The 22,124-nt window shown below is 41.5% G+C and overlaps 1 protein-coding gene and 1 long non-coding RNA gene across 2 annotated transcripts in view; both read left to right on the plus strand.

Annotated features, from left to right (window-relative positions):
- Positions 1–22,124, plus strand: part of LOC124211888 (uncharacterized) — a 34,746-nt gene that overhangs the window by 929 nt on the left and 11,693 nt on the right. The window lies entirely within an intron of this gene.
- LOC124211890 (uncharacterized) lies at positions 1,709–11,182 on the plus strand. Its single transcript, XR_011176480.1, has 3 exons — positions 1,709–1,969; positions 2,602–2,780; positions 8,444–11,182. It is a non-coding gene; the product is annotated as an uncharacterized lncRNA (long non-coding RNA).

Genomic DNA, 22,124 nt, shown 5'->3' on the forward strand with positions numbered 1-22,124 from the left:
GTTGTTGTCCATTATTTCCGGTATTTGTACAATTGAACAATTTTTCGTGGAATGTTTAAACACCCGAGTATGGGAGGAGGTGGGTGGATCGGTTGGTCGGTCGGTAGGTACCTGTCAAAACACCGTAACCGCTGTCAGAGTACGCGACACGTGTGCAGGAGAGACTCAATCAGTATCACGTGGAAAAGGGATCAGATCGTTTGCGACCCGCAGTTTTAAATCCACCGATTTTCTTTCACGTCACTTGCAGTTGTATTCTGCAGTATAAATTCTATCCGCGGGTAGTTACCACGCTTTTCTAGATATTTTACTGTTATACGAAATGGTAACTATAGTTCGAATTATATTCTCGATAATTCGCTGATCTTTTCGGTACATAAGTTGCGTGAAAGCACTTATTTCAGCAACGAATACTCTGCTCGTGAAATTTTCTCATCCCGTTTTTGTCTCTCTTTATTTCACACTCTGGGGTTCCTAATTTTGAGATTGGTCTAGAATGTGTAATTTCGAACGAATTTTCGGTTGGAAAGAACAAACATTCGAGATACAAATATTAAGGGTCTATATACCGCATTATACACTCATATATAAATGATAATACACTCATTTTCTATAGATAAACATTTGGCGCAATACGGAGTACAAATTTACGGAGTACATACGTATCGTAATATCGAAACTAGAATTTGCCATAACCTCAAAACCGGGGTATCGAAAAGTGCGAATCGGCAGATCCTTTCGACGTTTTTTACACGCTACGTGACGAGAGGTGGACATTACAACAGGCTATTAGTCCGACATACTTTGCATGCGTGTTCTGATCACCAGGTTGCCAGAACCGGACGGCTACGCGTTGGACGCAGAACTTCCGGTGAACTATTAGATATAGTTTAATTCGGTGAGACCGGCATTGAGAAGCAGGCTATTTACAGAGTAAATCTTAAAATAAACGTGGGGCAAATAGCCTGTCTAGATATCTGGCGGTAGGTTAGTGCTTCTAACGTCACCGGCAGCGTCGACGAAGTCGTCGCCGTAAGGTTAAAAATAGCTCATGCGGTTTAAAAGCTCGCCGGACCACCTGTAAACGAGGAATTAAACCACCGAGCGACGAGGCAACCTGTTAGACTGCTCGGGATATTCGTATTCTCGAAATGATCGTGCCCCGTATAACGAAATTTCTAAGAATAAAATTCACAAACGTAGAATATTATCGGTTAGGGAGAGAGCAACGCCCTGCCAAGATGGCGGCCGGAGCCGGTATTTAGTGCTGGGTTTTGATAAATTTGCCGATAATTCTGACAGTTCGCTGCCAAATACGCCGGTCTCAGCGAAATCGTTCAGTCTATTGATAGTTTCGTTGACCCCGGTAGGCTCAACTTGTTTTTACCACCGTTAGAATAAAATAATTTACTCACCTTGAAGAGACAGAGAAACGTCACACGTGCGATCAACACTGGAAATATGGCGTGAGTGAGGGACGCCGACCACTGAGGAAAATCGTGCCTCGGCCAAGTAGACTCGTCCAAAGGTGTGGCAGCTGCCGATCTCCGGTATAAGTTGCCCTGGAATTCTCTGTCAAGGAGTGAAAATTCGCTACCGACGGTTCGCGGGCTAATCATTTAGAGGAAATCGCTCTTTTCCGGCTCATTTGTTATCCAACAAACCCATCTTTTTCATGTTTTAGACTTTTGAACGGCCTGCCCGACTCCCCTCGGCAGCCGCAATAGAATCGTCCGAGTTCCCCCACCAGCCTGATCAACAGCCCTTGCCATATATGGGCATAAAACGAATGGAGCCGTCCGATTGGTCCGCGCGCCGACTGACGGCTAGGTTCTCCAAATGTCGGTTTAAAGTGTACGATACTCGAACCGTAGCCTAGCGTATACCATACAACGCACAGCATACCTATAGATCGGTATAGTTCGGCCTGCGGCCTGACTAACGGTTGACGAAATGTTATCGAGCGTGTGTAAGTGTCATGCTTTAAATACGTATGTATGTACGAGGATTGAAGCGACCTTGTAACCTGGGTCTCTCCTGACGTAACATGCCCGATATTCGATGTTACATTGTCCGATAATTTCGTTTTTTCTTTTCGAGATTTTTTGTTTTTTGTCTCGTTCCCTTCCTTATTCAGAAATCAATTTATCGACAGACTCTCAATTGCCCGCGAAGCTTTGAGAGCGAACGAGACAATTTGCATTCGAATGATACCTGTTTGCCCGATCCGTATTTTTCTCATTCCCCGGCTTTTCGTATCGGAACGTTAAATACGCGCGGGGATATGCGGTGCTACATGATAATCATCCATTTGGTATGAAATTTTCAACACGGTTTTCTTATGCTTGTTTGTTGCAAATTCCGTTCGCACTTTTCGTCTCGCTTCATGTGTATCATACGTTTTACACGTACGTGCGATACACACATGCGCGTCAAATATTGGTGTATCAGCAGCATTCGAACGGCTCTCTCAGCAAGCCTCGAACCGAGTAACGGTCGCGCGTTCGAATAATCTTTCTTAAACCGCCTGACCGAATATTAGACGAAAAATATGTGTAACACGTGCTAGAATGGATTATAAACTCGATTTTTTATTTATAGTTATTGGGACGCACGACAGCTCCCTTTGAGAGGTTTCTTTTCTCGAAAGTTCTCCCCAACGGACGCCGACACCCGACAACACCACCTGTAATATGTATGTGCTCGAGACAATGAAGGAAATATCCATTCGTCGTTGCGTACAATGCGTAAAATATACGTAATGCGTTGCATTTTACAAGGTATGCGAAATTAGTAATAATTTTCGTTTCGAACAAAGAATGCATTGCGAATCATAATACTTGAAATATGCGTACGTGGGTAAAGGGGGGGATTCTACCAACCGGACAAGAAGTTTGAAACGAGGCATCATCGTACGATCGTTATACACGCATGTTGTTTGTTATCTCTACAAGTATGCACAAACTCATGTACGCGATATAAGCATAATTTGCAGCGACGGTTCAAAAAAAAAAAAAAAAGATAACAAAACAAACTATAAAAAAAAACAAAAACAACATAATATTATCGAGGAAAAACGAATACGAAAGCATTAAACGTGGAGCTGAATACGTTCCTCTCTTTTTACCATGCAGTGCATAACTCTATTATCCCCGCATGCAGAAAGTATAACAACGATAACTTAAACAATCGGTTGCCGCGTAGTTGTTAATTTATACAAAAGCTTTCCGCGAGTATGCAGTGCGTTTAATCGCTGCGGTTTGCGAAAAGCATTCAACGGTGTTATCGATCGATAACCGTACACCGTACTGACTATTCGAACTGCTGCAGCCGGTATGTCTGACAGTGTAATACATTATCCTACGTTTAATATTACTCGAAAAAACAGTCGACGGTAGATACGCCGTCGCACCGTGACGACTATTTTCTCAAAAATATCTGCGAGAAGGCTAAAAGAGTATTCACCCAGTTAATTACTCGCCGTCTAGAACGCGCATCGCTCTTCTCTCTCTCTCTCTCTCTCTCACTCTGACTCTCTTTCTATACCTCTTTCTCGAGGTGGCCAAGCTAAATATAGATTCAAGGGCGCCTACGCCACGGCCATAGGGCACTGCAGTAGGATACTACAACGTCACGTCTCGTAGGGTCGATCATAGCGGCTCTGCTGCAGTCACACGGGCGTCCTGTCAGCCTCCTTGTCGCGTGCTTGTGGGGTTACCGTATCTCCGTGTGTTGGTCCTGCACCTCTGCCTGCATGTGAATGCGAATGCAGCCCCCCGTATCTCTAAATCGATACGCATGCGGTGCGTTGCGTATAGTGGCAGACGGCGGCGGGTGGCCACGTGGCGAGGAAAACTTCAGAGAGCAGACTTCTGAGTTTTATTTCTTCGCGGACGATCGTTGTCAACCTCGGAAAATCGTGCGATGCTTTGTCGGACGATATAATTTTGCATGACTGATTTAATACCATAAAAGGAGCAGTAACTGGTCTCTTTATTTACTTTATTTTTTTTTATATGGATTATTCATTTCTGGTTTACAGATACGTTTCAATGTACAACTGCAGTCGGGATCGGAAAATAAATTTTAAAAATATGACTTATCTATTTCGAAGAATTTTTGGAAGATAATTATAATCGATGAGTATTAAGTACGATTTGCAATCAGAATTATTATGAGAATTATTATTCGAAGTTTTAACTTATTGTTAGAGAGTAGGAATGCAGTTGCTGAGAAATCGATGACGAATCCCTTCGTCGATAAACAAAAACTGATTAGGTACAGTGAGTCAATCGATTCGCTTCGGAGAATTCAAACTTCTGGATCAACGTTAATATACATATTGACTAATCAATTTTCGTTGACTGTAATATACATATAGGATTGTAATTACAATGCCTGCACCACGTGCTCAGATTGCCAATCAATTGAAGAATCGTTCGGCAATTAAAAAGTTCCGCATCATCCACGTATAGTATAACTGCAGCTGGTATAATAATTTAACTTAAGTTGCCTGGAAGACTTTCGTTCTCACATTATTGACGTTCGTGTATATCTGGGTATATTTTTCTATCTTCATTGGCGTCGGGGACAATGCATTTTCCAGCAGTTGGAGTCGTGTCCGTTGAACTTAGAGCGACCGAATCTCGGCGTGGGCACATACCGACTCACTATTGATTTCAATGCGGAGTCGCGACTACCACTACCTACCAATGTAATGGTGGTAGGTACGCCTTGTTGACTAATGGTCCAACTACGCTCCTGGATACTGGCAGAAAGGAGGCAGACAGACGGGTAGACAACCCGAATCGCCCGCCACGTCATTGCGCGTTCCGAAAACCCGAAGCCGAAGACCGTGCCTAGACAGCCCTCATGGAGGAAAGAAAAACGAAAGAATAAAGGCTGGAAATTCCCGGCGCAGCCCCTGATTCTGACTTATTTTTAAGTCGTGAAAACGGTGATAACCGCCATCTAGACCAAAAAAAGGTAGGTTTAAACGGAAAATCTTCTTTTCACGAGTGAAAGATAAGTTGGAATAAGGGGCTTAGCCTTGTAACTACGCAAAATTGAAAGAAAAAATGGAGCAATTAGCTCGTAGCAGCTGGCTCTAAATTTCGAGGGATTACTTTCACCGAGCTAAGACAGTTATGTTTAATAATATCGATGACTAATCGGTAACTTTCAGAGCACTTGCACTTCGCCGATCATGCCAAGTACTGAATAATCCAGTAATTATTATGCCGAAGCTGACGCGTTGATCAGCCTTATACCTACACGATGCGCAAGTCCAGCCGGGGACCTTGACAGGGCCTTATTTGGGCCTCAAGGTTGATACGTCGGTGCAGGCCAATGGGTATTGAGGACAGTTATCTCACGCTGATAGCCCGTATTTGGAGCTATCCCGCTTTTATATGGACATAATATAAATTTTAGGCCTGGCTGGGCGAGGCGATCGCTCGGGATAATCAGGAGCTGTAAGCCTCTCGCATCAGCGATTCGACCGGTCGTTACGTAACGCGTTCGATAATTCCGATTCAGTTTTTCTCTGGATTTCTCTCTAGTTCATGTATTTACATACACTATTCGCAACCTGGCGAGTCAATCTTTTCCTCGCGCTACCCATGCCATGCAATGTAACCGAGCCGGTGGCCGTTGACTTCGTCCGGTTAGTTGAATCATCATTTTTACAGTGTTGGTGGCCGGTCGTGCAGCGCCGGGGTAGAGCCGCCGTTTCACGCCCGACGGCACCGCCGATCATCGCGTGTCTCTATTATATCGAATATCGGGCTTTGCCTTAGGATTTCAGTACACGGAATTATATTCTACAGCGAAATACTGCAGAGAATCGAAGGAAAAGAAGAGAAAGACAACAAGACGGAGACAGAGAGAGATTAGAATAGATCGAATTAGATGGTTGAAATAAGCCAAAAGGCAAACTGGTGGTATTACAAATGGCAAATATGTAAAAACCAAGAAAAATAACGAGCATTCAAATGGTGGAATACGATAAATAAGTTATAACGAGTTGTACATAAAATTACTTTTTTAGGTAGCTACGCAGATCTATTTTAGAAGTACATAGAAATAAATGGTAAAATGAGTGAGCGAATGGCAACAAGTGAGTTGAATCCACTGATACATATAATAATGCGGGAAGATGTTGAAAAAGTAGAGAGTAGACGAGTGGTGTAATATGACGAAAGTATGGAGTGTGAGTGGTGAATTATTGAAAAAAGCTAGTTAAAAGCTAGGGAACGATGAAACCCCGACGAGTATGGCGTAACGTAACATCGGGTAGTAGCAGGAAAAGCCTAGACAACGGAGTCGATGCAGCTGAGCAACTGGTCGCAAGTAACTTGGCTGGTCTTCTCGTTCAAAGATAGAGAGAGGAAGAGAGTGAGAGCAGCACGGACTTTGTATAGTTAATTCCTGTACAGATACGCATCAAAGCAAGCGATTATTATCGCGTAGGTACGTACGTAGAAGCCATAGATGCTGGGTGATTTATAGACCCGTCATATACATAATTGCGAATTTTTATCGACGTGAAAAAATGAGGCGTTTATAAGCTTCAAATTCGCGTGACTTATACCCATATAACGTAAAGTGGTTCAGGTGAAATTTTGGATGTCGAATTCCGGCGAAGAACGCACGACGAAATTGGTGTTAATATCGGTGTCATTATAATTCGATCGGTTTCCAAGTTCGGAAAAATAATATTATTATTCGCCTTGTGACAATATCCGAGAGTACGATAATCGCTATATTTAGTCGCTCGTACGCGTGACCTCAGCATCGTAGTTATCGCTTACGCACTGCAGGCGCAGGTAGGTCATCATGACGCTCGGCCGATTCGGAAATCATCGATGATTCAAAACGAGCGCGGAGAGCAGCTCCCGCTGTATGCGTATTATTATAGGTGAGCATTTACACCGCGATTATAGTCGAGTAGCGCGACTGGAATTCTTCAAACGTTGAACATGCCGTATAGGATGGAATGCTGCCGTCACTGAGTGAGGTCACTGCAGCCCCCGGCTCGATCGGTTGCTTGGAAACTACCAAGAGCGATCCGAAGCTACACGTATTCTCCCACCCTGAGCATCGCCGCCCGCGTCAGTAACCGCCGTTGCAGAGCTAATCTCGCGTTCCTCCGACTACGGGACATCGGACCCTCGTTAGGAGTTCGTATTTTTTGGATCGATTTTTTTCTATAATTCAGGGTGATGACCACTGGTCAGGGAATTCTGGAAAACCTGGAAGCGTCATGGAATTCTGCAATTCTCGAATAGTCAGGGACTCGTTTACTATATACTTTTTTCATACAAACAAGTTCCACAGTTTTTTTAAGCTCTAGATAAATTAGATCGATTACCAATTTTCTTACCATCACCGGAAGGTTCTCTTCAAAGTTTGAATATTTCGAAATACTACCTTACAAACGACTGTTCGCATCGGTTAAATTGGACAGTGAGACCCGACTTTTGTCAGAAAAAAAGCTTTTCTCAATTCGGTATAACCAATTTATTCAAATTGTTCAGGGAAAATCATAAGATTTTTTTCTGGAAAATTTGGAAAAGTCAGAGAATTTTGTGATGTAGATTTAGTGGCCACCCTGTGACTATGCATGAGTAACGGAAAAACGGATGCGGAATAGATGTTTTGCGGTATGTGGGCATTTATAAGGGATATTCACTTCTTTTTTTTGGCCTTTCTTTTACTTTTTCTTGCTCATGAAGTAACTACCGAGTAATATAATACATTGCTACACGGTTATCGCCGCAGTTACAGAGACTACCGATTAGATCCTTATCCGGCTTTTGTCAAGAACGGATTTTCCTTACGGGAAGCGCAGACATCGCACGACGCATGACCGGGAAACGGTGGTTTTATCGGTCGCACAAAACCGTAGTTTATCGTTAAACTCGAGACCCGGTATCGCGGAGCGAGTGAAAGTAATCTATGTATCCAGAGAAATTGTACTTCGGGTAACTGGTTTAATATACTCTCGGGTATGTAGGTACGTACTTTGCGCAGGCGGACAATGTGCTTGTAAAACGTGCCTGATAGCTGTTTTATACACAGCGATTAGGGTGTTAGGTACTTTCGGCAGTTTGACAGGCGGATGTGAGATTAAGCCAAGTGCCTTCGCCGTTTTTGTACGGAGGCAATTAATGTTATCTTCCTGCAGCTGCCACGGGACCGGCAGAAATCGGCACGAATTTATTGTCACCGCATTTGCGTTACATATCTTTTTTACGGAATGTTCAATTGTTGTTGATAAAAATAATTTACCAGTATATCCTCTGACGGCTTTTTACCGCTTAGCGAAACTTCTCCGGTATACATATAACATGTATATATATGTATGATAATTGAACAATTCCTTTATAGCGAAATGCTCGATTTGTTCGTGACTTAATTTTTTCACCGTCAATTTTTACAGTGTACTAGGTCACATCGTTGTACGCGGAACGAGACATTGGCTGGAGTGAGTAATTGGTACCAAGTTCTTCAGGGTTGACCTTGCACATACAGCTGACCCAGAACAGGTATATCAGAGCAGGCAGGTAAGGTGCAAACGCGTTGCCAAGGCAGTGTGTGTCAAGGAATCGGGACATGGTCAGCAGTGGGGCTAATGGCAAGGATTACCCTAAATAGCCGTCCTTTTCATCGCTACACGCAGAAACGGATTAACAAGAACTTATCTCGCCCGTTCGAATAGCTCAACGAAAGCTGCGTGTCCTTTGACGTGTTACAAACTTTCAGTCGTAACTTTTTACTTCAGAAACATTCGCATTCAGCTACAGCGTAGAACTTCGTTGGCTCAACGTTCCAACATTTCACACAGGGTGAAAATATTACGAGACCCTCGTCAGAGTCCAATACGTATAAATGCCTGAGGAATGGACCTTTCACAACAAACATTCATCCAACGGAAGGCCGAGTTGCTATCTAATTCACAGACTCGGGCCCAAGATGTGGGTCCAAAAACTCGGACCAGTTAGGGGACCAACAAAAAAGATACAAACGTGTATTTCGGTGTACAGAACGGGCGTTCCCAGTTTCCCTTCTTCTTTGAAATTTAAAATCAAAGATGGATTGAACGGAGAGAATAACGCGTGTAGTTTCTACGAATTCTCAAACAAATTACTCCCCCCCATCGTCCAGCTTTCAGCAATGACATCAGCCGTTACAAAATTCCCAACATACCATACCAACGATCGAATCAACGGTCACTGCAGGGTCTGAGAATTTGATATTGCATAATATCCAACTTGTGAATGATCCCGCAGATTCAAGTACCAAAAAACGCGAATGAATGAAGCAAGGTAGGCCCAGTAGGAGAGGAGGAGGCCCGAATTGGTAGACAAAAAGCGCGGGAGAGTTTGAATGAAAGAGAATATCGGCGACGGGGTGAGGAATGCACTGCGAATACTGATTCGGCGAGATGCAACGGTGTATGGAGACGGTTCTGTCTGTTGCCCAGCCAGGATTACGGATCCTGAGGCCACGGTGCCACGCTTGAGCCGAAGCAAAAGGAAGCTAAGGAGCAGAGGAGACGAGACGGGACGGCCGGGACCAGACGATCACGCCGTTCTGGAAGCTTCGCGATGCTGGAAGGAGGGAAGCGGCAGGAGAGGGATCGACGAAGGGTGTGGTAGCCGAGACACCGAGGGAATTGACAATCGGCACTGGCATATAATACACGGGCAGTCGCGCGTTTGCATGTTTACATTCACATGCACGCATATTTCGTGGCTCACGTCGATGCGTGCGGTAGGTAAGGCAGGAATCCAACTTATCGGAAGTCACCGTCTGGCGTGCGGAGAACAAACTGCACTAACAAGGAAAGTACCCCAGGTCAATCCCGCCGATTTAATTTTTTTGCTTTTGTAATACGCTATAGTAGACTAAAAACTAAGCGACACGTATTTTTTTTTATCTGCCATTAAACACCTTAAGGGGGTGAAATTACCCTCCAAAGTAAGACGTGTCAACGGGTGATTTGGCAGTTTATTGTTTTTCAAATTGAGAAAATTACATTTTTCATTTCTCGTTATGGGAAAACTTTTTCAGTCGGATTAGTTGAAACATATTATGTTCTCGTGAGTGAAACTGCCAAATCGCCCTTTGACACGCCTTAGTATAGAAGTTTGTTTCACCCCCTTAAAGTGTTTAATGGCAGGTAAAAAAAAAATACGTATCGCTTAGTTTTTAGTCTACTGTAACGTATTACAAAAGGAATCAAATCGGGGAGGTCGACCTGGGATACCTTCCTTAGATGAGAGTTTTATTCAGATGAAAAAAATCGTTTCACATTGGATTCTTTTTTTGTTGTATACTTACTCAATGTTACCGAATACAAGGTTAGAAGTTTATACAATTTTCTGTGCCTTGATATTTGACTAACGTTGTTAAAAATATTGTCCGATTACTCGACTCTCGATCACGCATCGTTTCTCTTGAATGAATAAATCGCCGGTTTATATTCCGTTGATTCTTCTTCCAAGGATTTATACTCCGGATGGTCGTATCATATTCGTATTCGCATCTCGTACGTCGTCGCGGCGCCTCGTCCTTCTCTCTACGACAGTCTATGTTCAATTGTTTTGTACGTTTCCTCCCTTAATGAATTGTGTATTACATGTAATGCTCATTGAGTATCTCATCCCGGTATTCATAAATGCCTTTTAATTTCACGCGTGTAGTTATCGCTGTGTATGATATATAATATGATACACGCGGGAAATTCCACTTGAATGCAATCTTGCAGCATCCGACGCTTCCGGTCCATTTTATTTATTATAATCATGTTTATGGAAAGGAATTCTTGCTCTCGAACAAGAAACGTTCGACGAGATTTTTCTTTCTTCGAATAAATTCTCCAATTGATTACAAGTTTTTACACGACAGTTGCAGTATTGAAGATGTAAAATAAAGGCCAGCAAAGTATTTAACGGCTCGAATTCACGGAACCACTTCTTCATCTCCCGGTCTGCATATATATGATATGAGTTGTAATATTAAGGGGTAAATACTTCTTCAACAAAATGGAAAGAAATATAAAAACGCAGAAATCATTGCGTGGCTTATGTTTGAATTGTTCTGGAACTTCCCATGACATAACGATCACTCTAATCTCATTTAGCAGGGGCAATGAAAAATCCTTATAAAGGTGTGACCTTGAGGTGCGATGAGTACTCTTGTCGGTATACCTTATATAATCGATATATTTATAACGTATACATAAAGAGGAAATTCTGAATCTCCGAAGGCGTTACCTATAAGCATTGGTAGACGGTTATGCAAGCTTGTTTACACGTTACGAGGACCCAATTGTCACGTCTGACTCTAATATTTAAGTAGATACAAATGAATACAGGTAATATTTTTTACTTCCTTATTTGGCTGCACTAATGCCAAACGACCTTGCGAAGAACGTAGTCTCACATCTCAATGACTTTTTTTAATAATTTTTTTTTCACAGTAAAATTTGTTCAAAAATTTCAAAGTTTTTATACATAATAGAGGAAGTTATAGAATAATACTTTGTTCTTATCTCAGATGTATGAAAGTTGAGATATCGTGTCAGCCAGATTTAAATAGAGGTAACTTCAGGCGGTCATTCCAGCGAGATTTACCATCTGAAACGGATGAAAAAAAATTCCCCTCTCACTTTATAACTTCCTCTTATATGTGCATGAAATTTGAAATTATTGAATAAATTTTACTGTGAAAAAAAGTGTTTAAAAAAAAATCATTGAGATGTGAGACTACCCCCTATCAGCTGGGGACCATTAAGTGGGTAAGACTTATAAAGTTAAATCGAAGACTTCGAATCAGCAGGAAGTGGCGAAACCCGGAGAGGGGCATGAGGAAGAGAAAGGTGAAAGACCGTGTAAACTCCGACTAAGAGTACGAGGTATATCTATACACGTATCAGTCATACATACGGTTACCGGAGAAGATTCGAGCTGTAGGTACCTGTATACCAATACTCGCGCGTTGCAGTAAAATATCCGTGAACAGACAATCGCTGTTAATTCCCGAAAAGCTAACGACCGTTAATTAGGTTTCTAAAAAGCGGACCACGCCGATGAGGGTAACGCGCGACCAAAAAGGCACTAAAACTCGTGACTGTGTGTACCGTGTTTTATATTGTACGTATTCGTGAATTCGTGAACGATATACAATACCGTTAATCTTGCTGTGCGAGAGCTTACATACAACACACAATGTACATCACCCATACACAAAAAATTTCACGCAGATTTTGACCCAGAAATTTGGTATTCTCAAGAGATGATACTCTGCACGTAACGCGTCTGTCGATCTCGCGTCAATTAGCCTCAGCAGTGCTTCCAACTGACGATAAACTGCAGTTAAAGAAAATAAATAACGAACGGAATTGAAGAAATAAAAACGAAATCATCCACAGTCCAATTTGGTTCATTCTATTCCTGTAAATATATATGTACAGTACCAGTAAGTGACATTCCACACTTTACCCAGTGACCTCAATACCTTTGTATATGAAAAAAGAGAATTCTAATGAATTAACTTATTCGCAGTTTGCGGACATCGGCACGTTTCAGAGGGTTTCTTTCCATATTCCTAATCTCCTATTTTTTTTTTTCTGTCACAGTATACCTGTATGTGCAAACTAAATTATACGGGAATTGAGGAAACTTATGGCAAGACTTTAATGCTTGTAGATGCAATTGCAGAAAATACCGATGATGATCTGGATATAACGTGCTAGAAGGTAAAAACCTTGTCGCTGATCGTGAGTACACACATAGCGCAGGTAAACCGTGCGTATAATTGGCAGCTGCAATATCTACACATACATACAATGTACCGCTAGGAGAGAAGTGGCCTTTCCAATAGGTAAAACTACTTAAATATAATATCCTCGTCTATATATAGGATATAACCCGAGAGTCGAGTTGGCCAAGAGATGATCAAATAACGAGAAATCGAACGGATCCGTTATTCCATATACGCGATAGGATATGTTGCTGTAATTATCATCGTGTGACTTGAACACAGATACCAATGGCATATAACCAAGAAACCACAGAACGAAGCAAAAAATTGATGCGAATTTTTTTTCCAAATTTCTTTATTCGTTGTACTCGGCGTTAGTCAGGCTTCGGCGTGTGATTCTACAATTTTGATTAAAGTTTTTTTATAAATTTTACAATCGGTTTTTGTCTTTTACTCCCATGAACGATGCAATGCAATATCAATTTATGCGAATAAAGTTTTATCATCGTCTTACTCACCAAGTATCTATTTGATATAACAAGTGAAAGCTATACGAATGTTTTCAACTGATATTGAGAAATATTTTGAATGAAAGACTACATACCGAAGTTTACGAAATTTTCGATTCATATGCACCGTTTAAAAGAAATACGAACCAATCGACCAATTAATCAATTATTTTTCTCGACTCGATTAATCGATGCATCGATTATATTTAGCTTAGTGCCCACCGCTGATCGATAATATCCTCTCTGCACTAGAAACGCGGTATACTATAGTAAGTGCAAAATTCTCTCAGGATCAGACTTCAGAACTCGACACCGTTCACCACTGGCTGTCCGTTGAACGCAGGGTCGACGATAAAATAAAACAAGAATAAAAAGGGCTGCGCAGGATGTCGGCGGTTCTTCGAGGATCCGGTATTTAAAAATACACGCTACAGGGTTGACAATGAGAAGGTTACCGAGCGCTCTGCAGCCCCGGTGCTCCGCAAGCGTTGCAGACGTATCAGGGACACCGCGAACCGCAAGTCTCTGTAAACATCGCACACTCTATGCTTGTGGCTGTTCTTGTTTATGCATATCAATGCGAACAACGCGAGTTGCAGATACGTTGATGTGTGAGAAACACGCCACGATCTGTGCAGCTTATCGAAGAGCGATTGCGCTGTTAATTATCAGTTTTACATAGAGACACGCTCGGTCTGGATACAACAATTATTATAACTGAGTATCCTTCCGCACAATCTACGGCTGTGATCAGCTATTGAGTCATTCGGGTATTTTAAGAACCCCGAAACAGTCGGGGAATTTGAAAATTTAAGCTCGGTATTTGCAGGCCGGATGTCCGCGCAACCGTTGGCCGGGAATTATGGATCCGGTACGGGTCGATAAGACGTGTGGTATATGATAATTGAGAGGCATTCTTTGGAGTGTACGGCGCCAAAAAGAGAGCTCGTTGAAAGTGACAATGGTTTTACCAATTTGGTGAGAACTGGGCGGTAAAGGTCGTTTCAAATTTGATCGTTCGGAAGTGTTTAATGAGGATCTATTCTCGCTGAATATTATACTTATAGACATCAGGCGTTTGGTCTTCCCTAAATGGTAACTCGTTATTGCCAACAGTCATCGTTGAATGCGGACGTCTTCCGGTTTCATTTGAAGCGCCGCAAAGAGGAGAATGCTGGAGATTATGACGGCTTGATATCCGAGCCGAACCGCGATAAGGCCCCACAATCTGTTGTAACACGGGATGGATGGAGAAATCTCGCAAAAACCGCGCACGACGCATGAGCTCCAGTAAATTTATTTTTTGTTCTAATATCAAAGTCGTTTTCCCGGTTTACATCACGTACATGCCAATTTTAAAACTGAATTTTATATTCTTTTTTACTCTCCACTATTTTTTGGTGTTTTTGTTTTTTCTAATCGATTTGTTTACTAAATTTAGTATGAAAACCGTTATTCGGGTTCACGGATATTTATAGAAGTGGTCCGGCAACGTCGCACGCCGCTTCATCAAATCGATTTTGACCAACCGGATATTAACTTCTATTATCGAAGCGTACCTTGTCTCTATTTACAATCGCGTATCCGGTACGAATTAGGAATTCTTCACTAAAATAAATGAGGAGAGTGGCTAAAGTATACTACCGACTCACAATCAGGTGTCAGGAGAGTTGAGCTGTGAAGAGGAATTCAAGAAACAAAAAAACGACATGGTAGACACGAAATAGCTGATTCGGGAGAAAATGGTGAATATATGTAGGTGAGCTTCGAGAAACTCGACACGCACTATGCAGATGAAGACACACAGCTCAGATTGTCAGATAGCTCATTGTCATACAGCAAGAGACAATGTGTCCGGTGTTGAGAATAGAACAAACACATAATATCTACTTTCAATTCAACGTTATATACCGCTTACAATATCAGCCCAAACTGGGAATGTGTGAGCATTTCACATCTTTCAAGTTCAAGTTCGTTTGGAGGTCAGGCGGCACCTTCACCTTGGCTTGTGGCTTCGGAGTTTCGCCGACTTGTGAGGCTATAAGACAGTTCCTCAGATATTGTACAGGAACACCACTTGCAGCCGTCTGCAGTATGTACTGTATTATATACCGAATCGTGTCCGCTTCCAAGTAGGGAACAGATCATCACGAAGTCTGCATTACCGCACGCGGTGTACAATTAATTACAATACTGTAAGATCTGAATCTCCATAATTCATTATGCTCAAATTATTGGCAAGCTCCTGAAATTTCTCCCGGGAAATGAATAACATGAAGAAGACCCTCGACCTTGTCACATATGAACGTTGCTTGTTTGGTAGACCGAACGACGGTGAATCTACAGAATACGATGAACGGAAGCTCAGGATTTGCAACCGCGGTATTGATTTCTTCAGACTCCAGACTCTCGAGTCTCGATCTTGAGACTCCTAAACGGGAATCAATAACCCTGCAGATACAAGCCTGTACACCGATATCCCAAGTCAGCGTATTTCAGTGTCTATAAACGACGGTGACATTATCAGGTATCGACGTTCTCTCGCTCTGGGTATAAATCATCTGCACGGATATTTTAAGGTCAAGTCCGGTCTTCCAGTCGCTGCCAACGCTTATACACGACCGAAACTCGTTTGCGATTTCGACAATTCCAAGTAAACCATATAACGTATATTTCGCGAGTTTCTTTAGACGGCGTAATTCACTGCTCGAAATCGCGATTTACAAACCTGACGTGCATACCTGGCGCCTGATATCTTCCGACATCTTTATGCCGGGTGCACCACATCGACATCACATGATATCTTCATTACACACCTTATCTGATCATTGCTCAAAGTAAAAGGATCTCGGGTCGAAGTCTGACCCAATATCGACGCTCGCGTACGGTAACGTAAGTGTACCACATATTGACCCTGTCCCAATTATTGACTTTTTACGGTTGTATCTGTTCGATCCTTAGTTCTAAAGTGTTTAAACAAATAAATTAGCAGTGTCTAACCCTCTGTAGCAATTCGTGGCGTCAATTTGTAATTTTCGAAAATAATAGGGGCAACAATTGGGTCTAAACGTCTCAATAACTGGTACACTTAACTTAGTCACGTTGATTGTGGAACTGGGGCAAACCGTGGGCATGCCGCGTCGTATTTACCGCGTGAAACGGGCTTTAGCCGGTCGAGGATTATGAAGAGTGCGTTGATCTCGGGCAGGAACAAGGAGCACAGAGGCACTTGAGCTGCAGAACAGCGATCGCGAATATAAAGCTGGCGATTCAGGAACCTGCCGGGTCTCGTCGCTTCGCGGCTTCTCTTCTCGTTCAAGCCTCGTTTGTCTGGTTTTCCTGCTCACCACCTGTCGCCCCGTTATACGAATACCCGATCCTGGTAGTAGGCTGCAAGCATCTACGAGTCCCTCGACGGTCCACGAACGCGCTTCTTATAACCTGCCCGCGTCGCGACGGAGGTGGTGGCCTAAGGGGGCCAAAGAAAATAATGACAATCGCGAGGAGAAAAAGCGCGATGCCTGTACGAGTTCCTATGTATACACGCCGTTTCCGGTTGTACATACTAACATACCTGACGGCCTCGCGTCTCGCCACCGACATCAGAAGTCGTATAATTATAACGCGGTGGTAGTGGAAGTAGTGCCGGCACGCATCCACGCACAATCTCCTTATACAGCCTTCATTCATGGATACCATGGTGAAAATTTCCTAACTACTGTAACGATTTTTTACGGAACTTTAATTTTTCCTAAAGAATTGTTAATTTTGGTTAGAAATTGTAGTGTCTTGTAGATTTTTTAGTGAAAAAATAAAAATTCTATAAAAATTTACAATATATTGTAAACATTTATACGAAATATTCGAATTTTCCGAAAAAATCGTACAAAATCGCAGAAATCATTTTCACCAGGGTACTGCGGGCGGAGAACTTTCACCGGAGTATGTAGAAATTCAATGAACAAAAGGTTTTTGGATTCGCAAATATTCGAGTAAAAAATACCTTTCGTTCCCATTCATGCACGATCTAACAATCTCTTCTCGAGACTTGCGCTATGCTTCAACATTCGTTTAACGACCTGGCAATTCGCATTGTTTCTCTGATTTGGAGGTAAGAGAAAATAACGGCGCTTCTCATGAATATCATGGTTTCACATCGAGGAGTCGGAGTATAGATCGTCCCTGCACTTCTCACACCGATATAGAGGGAACGGTTTTTCACCGAGGCATGTTAACCAAGTTCATGTTCGATGCACACGATCGGTATGAATTTCACATACAGAGCACGCGTAGAATGCGGATCATTGCTATGGGAAGTGCGCCATTGTTTACAGTACACAGAATGGAGCAAACAAAACTGTTTCTGGGTTTGAAGACAGTGCCGTACGAACTGATCGATCCACCTCTTGTCGTCGGAACTAATTTTGAAATAATGGGAATTTAGCTGCGGACTCTTTCGTAACATCTGCAAACCAAATTTACATTCGCTCGCATTTCCTAATACTTTAATGGGTTTCGTTTTTTTTCCAGAGCGTTTAGGGTCTACGTAGTTTCGCGTGGACGTCCCTGCAGAGCGCTCGAGATGTGCATTCGCATCGCTGCTTCGCAAAATTCACATTGAGCTATAGATGGTCGCCTGATTTAAGAATCGATTTTCCGTATTTCTATAGATTCCTTCTATAGGTATATATAGGTATATATGCGCCTATGACTCACGGTATTATAGTAATCGGGGAGGGAGAATCGTCAGCTGATGGTATATCCGCATTACGTATACGTCCGCACCCCATGAACTGTCGTCCCTAATTCGAAACTAGCAATACATCAGCCCTCCCTTTCGTTTTCGGCGTTTATACAGTGTAAAAACTCATTTACGGCGTGTCTGCATAACGGAGCCTGTAAGTCTAAAATGTGTCTCTGCGACGAATCTCAAATGTAAACAAATTCAATGGCACACGAAAACAAAAACAATTTCGAAATACAGGTGATGAGAGAAATTAATGACAGTGTAGTCAGGGCGGCTAGGTGGTCTAGTGGAGTAAGTCTCCGGCAAAGCTTCTCTAGATACCAGGTTCGATTCCTGGCTCCGTCGTTAATTTTTCAACTCACCTAAAAATTTCGAAATTGTACTCTCCTCGGAGCCTGTAATAATATACTTTTTTTTGTAAGAAACTTGGAACGTTCAGTCTCAAAAATAATATCCTTCAAATTCTTTTATGGGGATATAATATAGAATCGTCGATATTACCTCGACTAACGAATGCAAAAACGAACCTCTCGCAGTAGAATATCAGAGGTATAATTTTTCGTGTGATGTTTCTCGTCATCTTCATTATTCTTCATGTTTTACGGTTGTTCGGTCATCCATGTGCGTGGGATCCTCTATACAGAAAGAGAGATCCGGTAGACGCACATGCTAAGGCTATAACACCACGTTACATGCATATGGGGATTTTTTTGGGGAACGTGGTTAGAAATCACATGGTAAAAAAACGATCGCGTTCATTCCGAATGATTCGTACAGCATGATTGGAAACAACAATAACACAAGAAGTCTATCGATAGCACGCCTTAAAAGTACTTGCAATAAAATTATCGCCTTGATGATAAACCGGGATCAATCGAATCGATCGTTTTGACAACAAGGAACGAGGAAAGAGAGAAAAAAAGCCGAAGTTACGCAATTGCTAAAAATAAAAAAAAATAACAATTATTACTAGATACTCGTGCGTATATTGTACAATCCGTCTCAAATCATGATAAGAACGATAAGAACGTCCTCAAGACGCACACCAATCTAGAGTATCGTTTATACATTTATAAATGTATGAAAGTCAAGACATCAGCGATAAACCGTTGGGTATAACGTTCGTAGCTCTGGTTTCCGCATTGCGTGTATATATGTTCCACATGCGCCATAAACTTCCTTCTGTTAAACGAAACAGCGGATGGAACATGGTATGGTTCTCATTCGTCTAATACTCGACACTTTCCCGGTACTCACCGTCAGTTATCTCTGTGGGCTGAGGGTTTTCCACCCGTCGTTGTTGTTGTTATTATTATTATTATTATTATATTTCATATTCTTTTTCCAAGACTGATTTACCTCTCCTCCATTCTCTCTGACCACGTGTGCGTTTTTATATCTTTCTTTGGGCTTCACCGAGTTCGTGGTATTGTAATATTTCTAAACCGGAAGTAGCTAAGCGACCGATCGAGCATACAAAACAGTTTTTAAGACGACGGAAGTGAAGAAGTACAGAAAACTTGACGAAAAATGAAAATTAAAACAGTCGATTGAAAAGCACCGTTCACATTACACTTTTTCGACTATATTCTGAAGTGCAGCGTATACCTACCTACACGTCGATGATTGGCGTTGAATATGTGACACGCGTTACTCAATTACTCGAGATCTTCCCTCGATTAGATTAAATTTCAAAAGCGGATGATTACAGTGTCGCATGGTTTGGAATTTATGTAAGACAAGGCAGCCTGTGTGTAGCTATAATAAAGAGCTTGACGAAGATTGAAGGTGTGCTGCACTCCACATCTATTTGCTTATACATTGTCCCGTCATCGTGCATGATGCGGCATTTATAATACCTGTGCCTACAACCGAGTTGCGGTTTACCTCTGAACCGTAATTTCGCATTCGTACCACATGTGCGTTAGAGTGTTTCAAAAAAACCGACTATTTTTTTTTTTTTCGAAGAACATTGAAAAATCTTCCGAGTGTCCCTCAGAAATGACCTCGGTAAATTATGAGCTCTTAATATTGATATTTAGAGGTGGCGATTCTCAATTTTCTATTTCCCATTTAAATAACATGGGAAAAATTTTTTTTTAAATTTAGAATTTTATTGCTCGAAAACGAATCAGTGTGAAGATATGAACAAAACATATTCTTGTAGGAAATTTTACGCTCTGCAAAAAAGATTTGACTAAAGATTTTCGTAAGGTAAGTCGTTTCGGAGTTATCAGGCCTCAAACATCGAACCGTTTGAAATAATGATGTTTTTATTTATAAATGCTACAAAACTGACTCATATCGTTGATTAATGAAATTTATTAATTAAAATTTCATTGGAAGTCTATAGTTTTAATTTTAAAATCAATAATATTGTGCATTTAAGTGATATGAGTCAGTTTTGTAGCATTTATAAATTAATAACATCATTATTCCAAACGGTTCGATGTTTTAGGCCTGATAACTCCGAAACGACTTACCTTACGAAAATCTTTAGTCAAATCTTTTTTGCAGAGCGTAAAATTTCCTACAAGAATATGTTTTGTTTATATCTTCACACTGATTCATTTTCGAGCAATAAAATTCTAAATTTAAAAAAAATTTTTTCCCATGTTATTTAAATGGTAAATAGAAAATTGAGAATCGCCACCTCGAAATATCAATATTAAGAGCTCATAATTTACCGAGGTCATTTCTGAGGGACACTCGGAAGATTTTTCAATGTTCTTCGAAAAAAAAAAAAATAGTCGGTTTTTTTGAAACACTGTAATGAGCATACATTCCTAATCCTCGTGTTCGCCGATCGCCGTCGGTCATATTACGAAAACAGTAATTGGGTGTAAATTTCAATTACACCGCATCCAGACTTAGGTCACGTGTTATGGAAATATTTAAAATTTCCCATTTTTATGCACTTTTCGACGTTTCACGTACAGTTCAAAACGCAAATTGGATTAGGAACGTCTTCAACTTTCATGCTCGTGCTGATTTTCTCTCTGGCAGACTGTCACAGATTGATCGACGGTCAATCTTGATACACATCTCAAGCTTATACATAACGTAACCTACCTACGTGTTACGTGAACCGAATTACGTTGGATGTACACTTGGGGACAATGAATCTGAGAGGGCTTATTTTTTACACCAGACAGTTATCTTGGCAACACTGAGAAATCTACAGCGCCATAGTCGGCCGAGCGATAAACAAACTCAATTTCAATAAACATGACATAATCCATGACCGTCAAATCGTAGTTTCTCAGTGTTGCCAACATAACTGTCTGGTGTAAAAAATAAGCCGTCTCAGATTCATTGTCCCCAAGTGTACATCGTCGTACCTGTCGTAAATTTCACGTTTCACGCAGTGAACTGGAACACATTGCAATAACCAGGGAATGGCCCGTCGCACTATCGCGAAAAAGGTCCATCGCCAACCCGACGATCCGTGTTAATTAGGATAATTAGAAGGAACGAAAACTACCGTTAATCACATCCCCGCGGTATAAATGAATAATATAATGTTCGTAGAGCGAGTCTAGTTTTAAACTAGCTCGAATTATTCGCTCGCGGTTTGACGACGATAAATCCCGCAACTTCATTCTGTGTATAGTTAGGTATATACGTAGACTACCAATTATCAAGGATGCGACCGCGATTAAAGACACGGAAGAGAACCTCCGAGTCATCCCACGTAACGCGATGATTAAACGTTCCTAGGTTGTAGGCATCAAATTGAAAATCTAATCGAACATGCAGTCTTTATCAATTATATCTGTACATGAAATTTAATAAAAACGAACAGGGATGCACGTTTTTTTTCTACTCCACAAGGTTGAATCTACGTACAACTCGGAATTTGGATACAATTGTACCAAAATAATCAATAAACTGAAAATTATGCATAATTAAGGGATTAATATATTGCTTCTTTTCGCTGAACGTTAAAATGAATTCGATTTTATCTTCGGAGATATGATGTTGACGCGAATGTAATAATTTTATCGAAGATAGACCAAATCAGCTTTACCATTCCTGATTGTCTAATACATCCAGGGATCGGAGACTAAGGTTAAATCATCGATCAAATATTTGAT

This window comes from Neodiprion pinetum, chromosome 2 (assembly GCF_021155775.2).
Source record: "Neodiprion pinetum isolate iyNeoPine1 chromosome 2, iyNeoPine1.2, whole genome shotgun sequence".
In the NCBI taxonomy this organism is placed as follows: domain Eukaryota; kingdom Metazoa; phylum Arthropoda; class Insecta; order Hymenoptera; family Diprionidae; genus Neodiprion; species Neodiprion pinetum.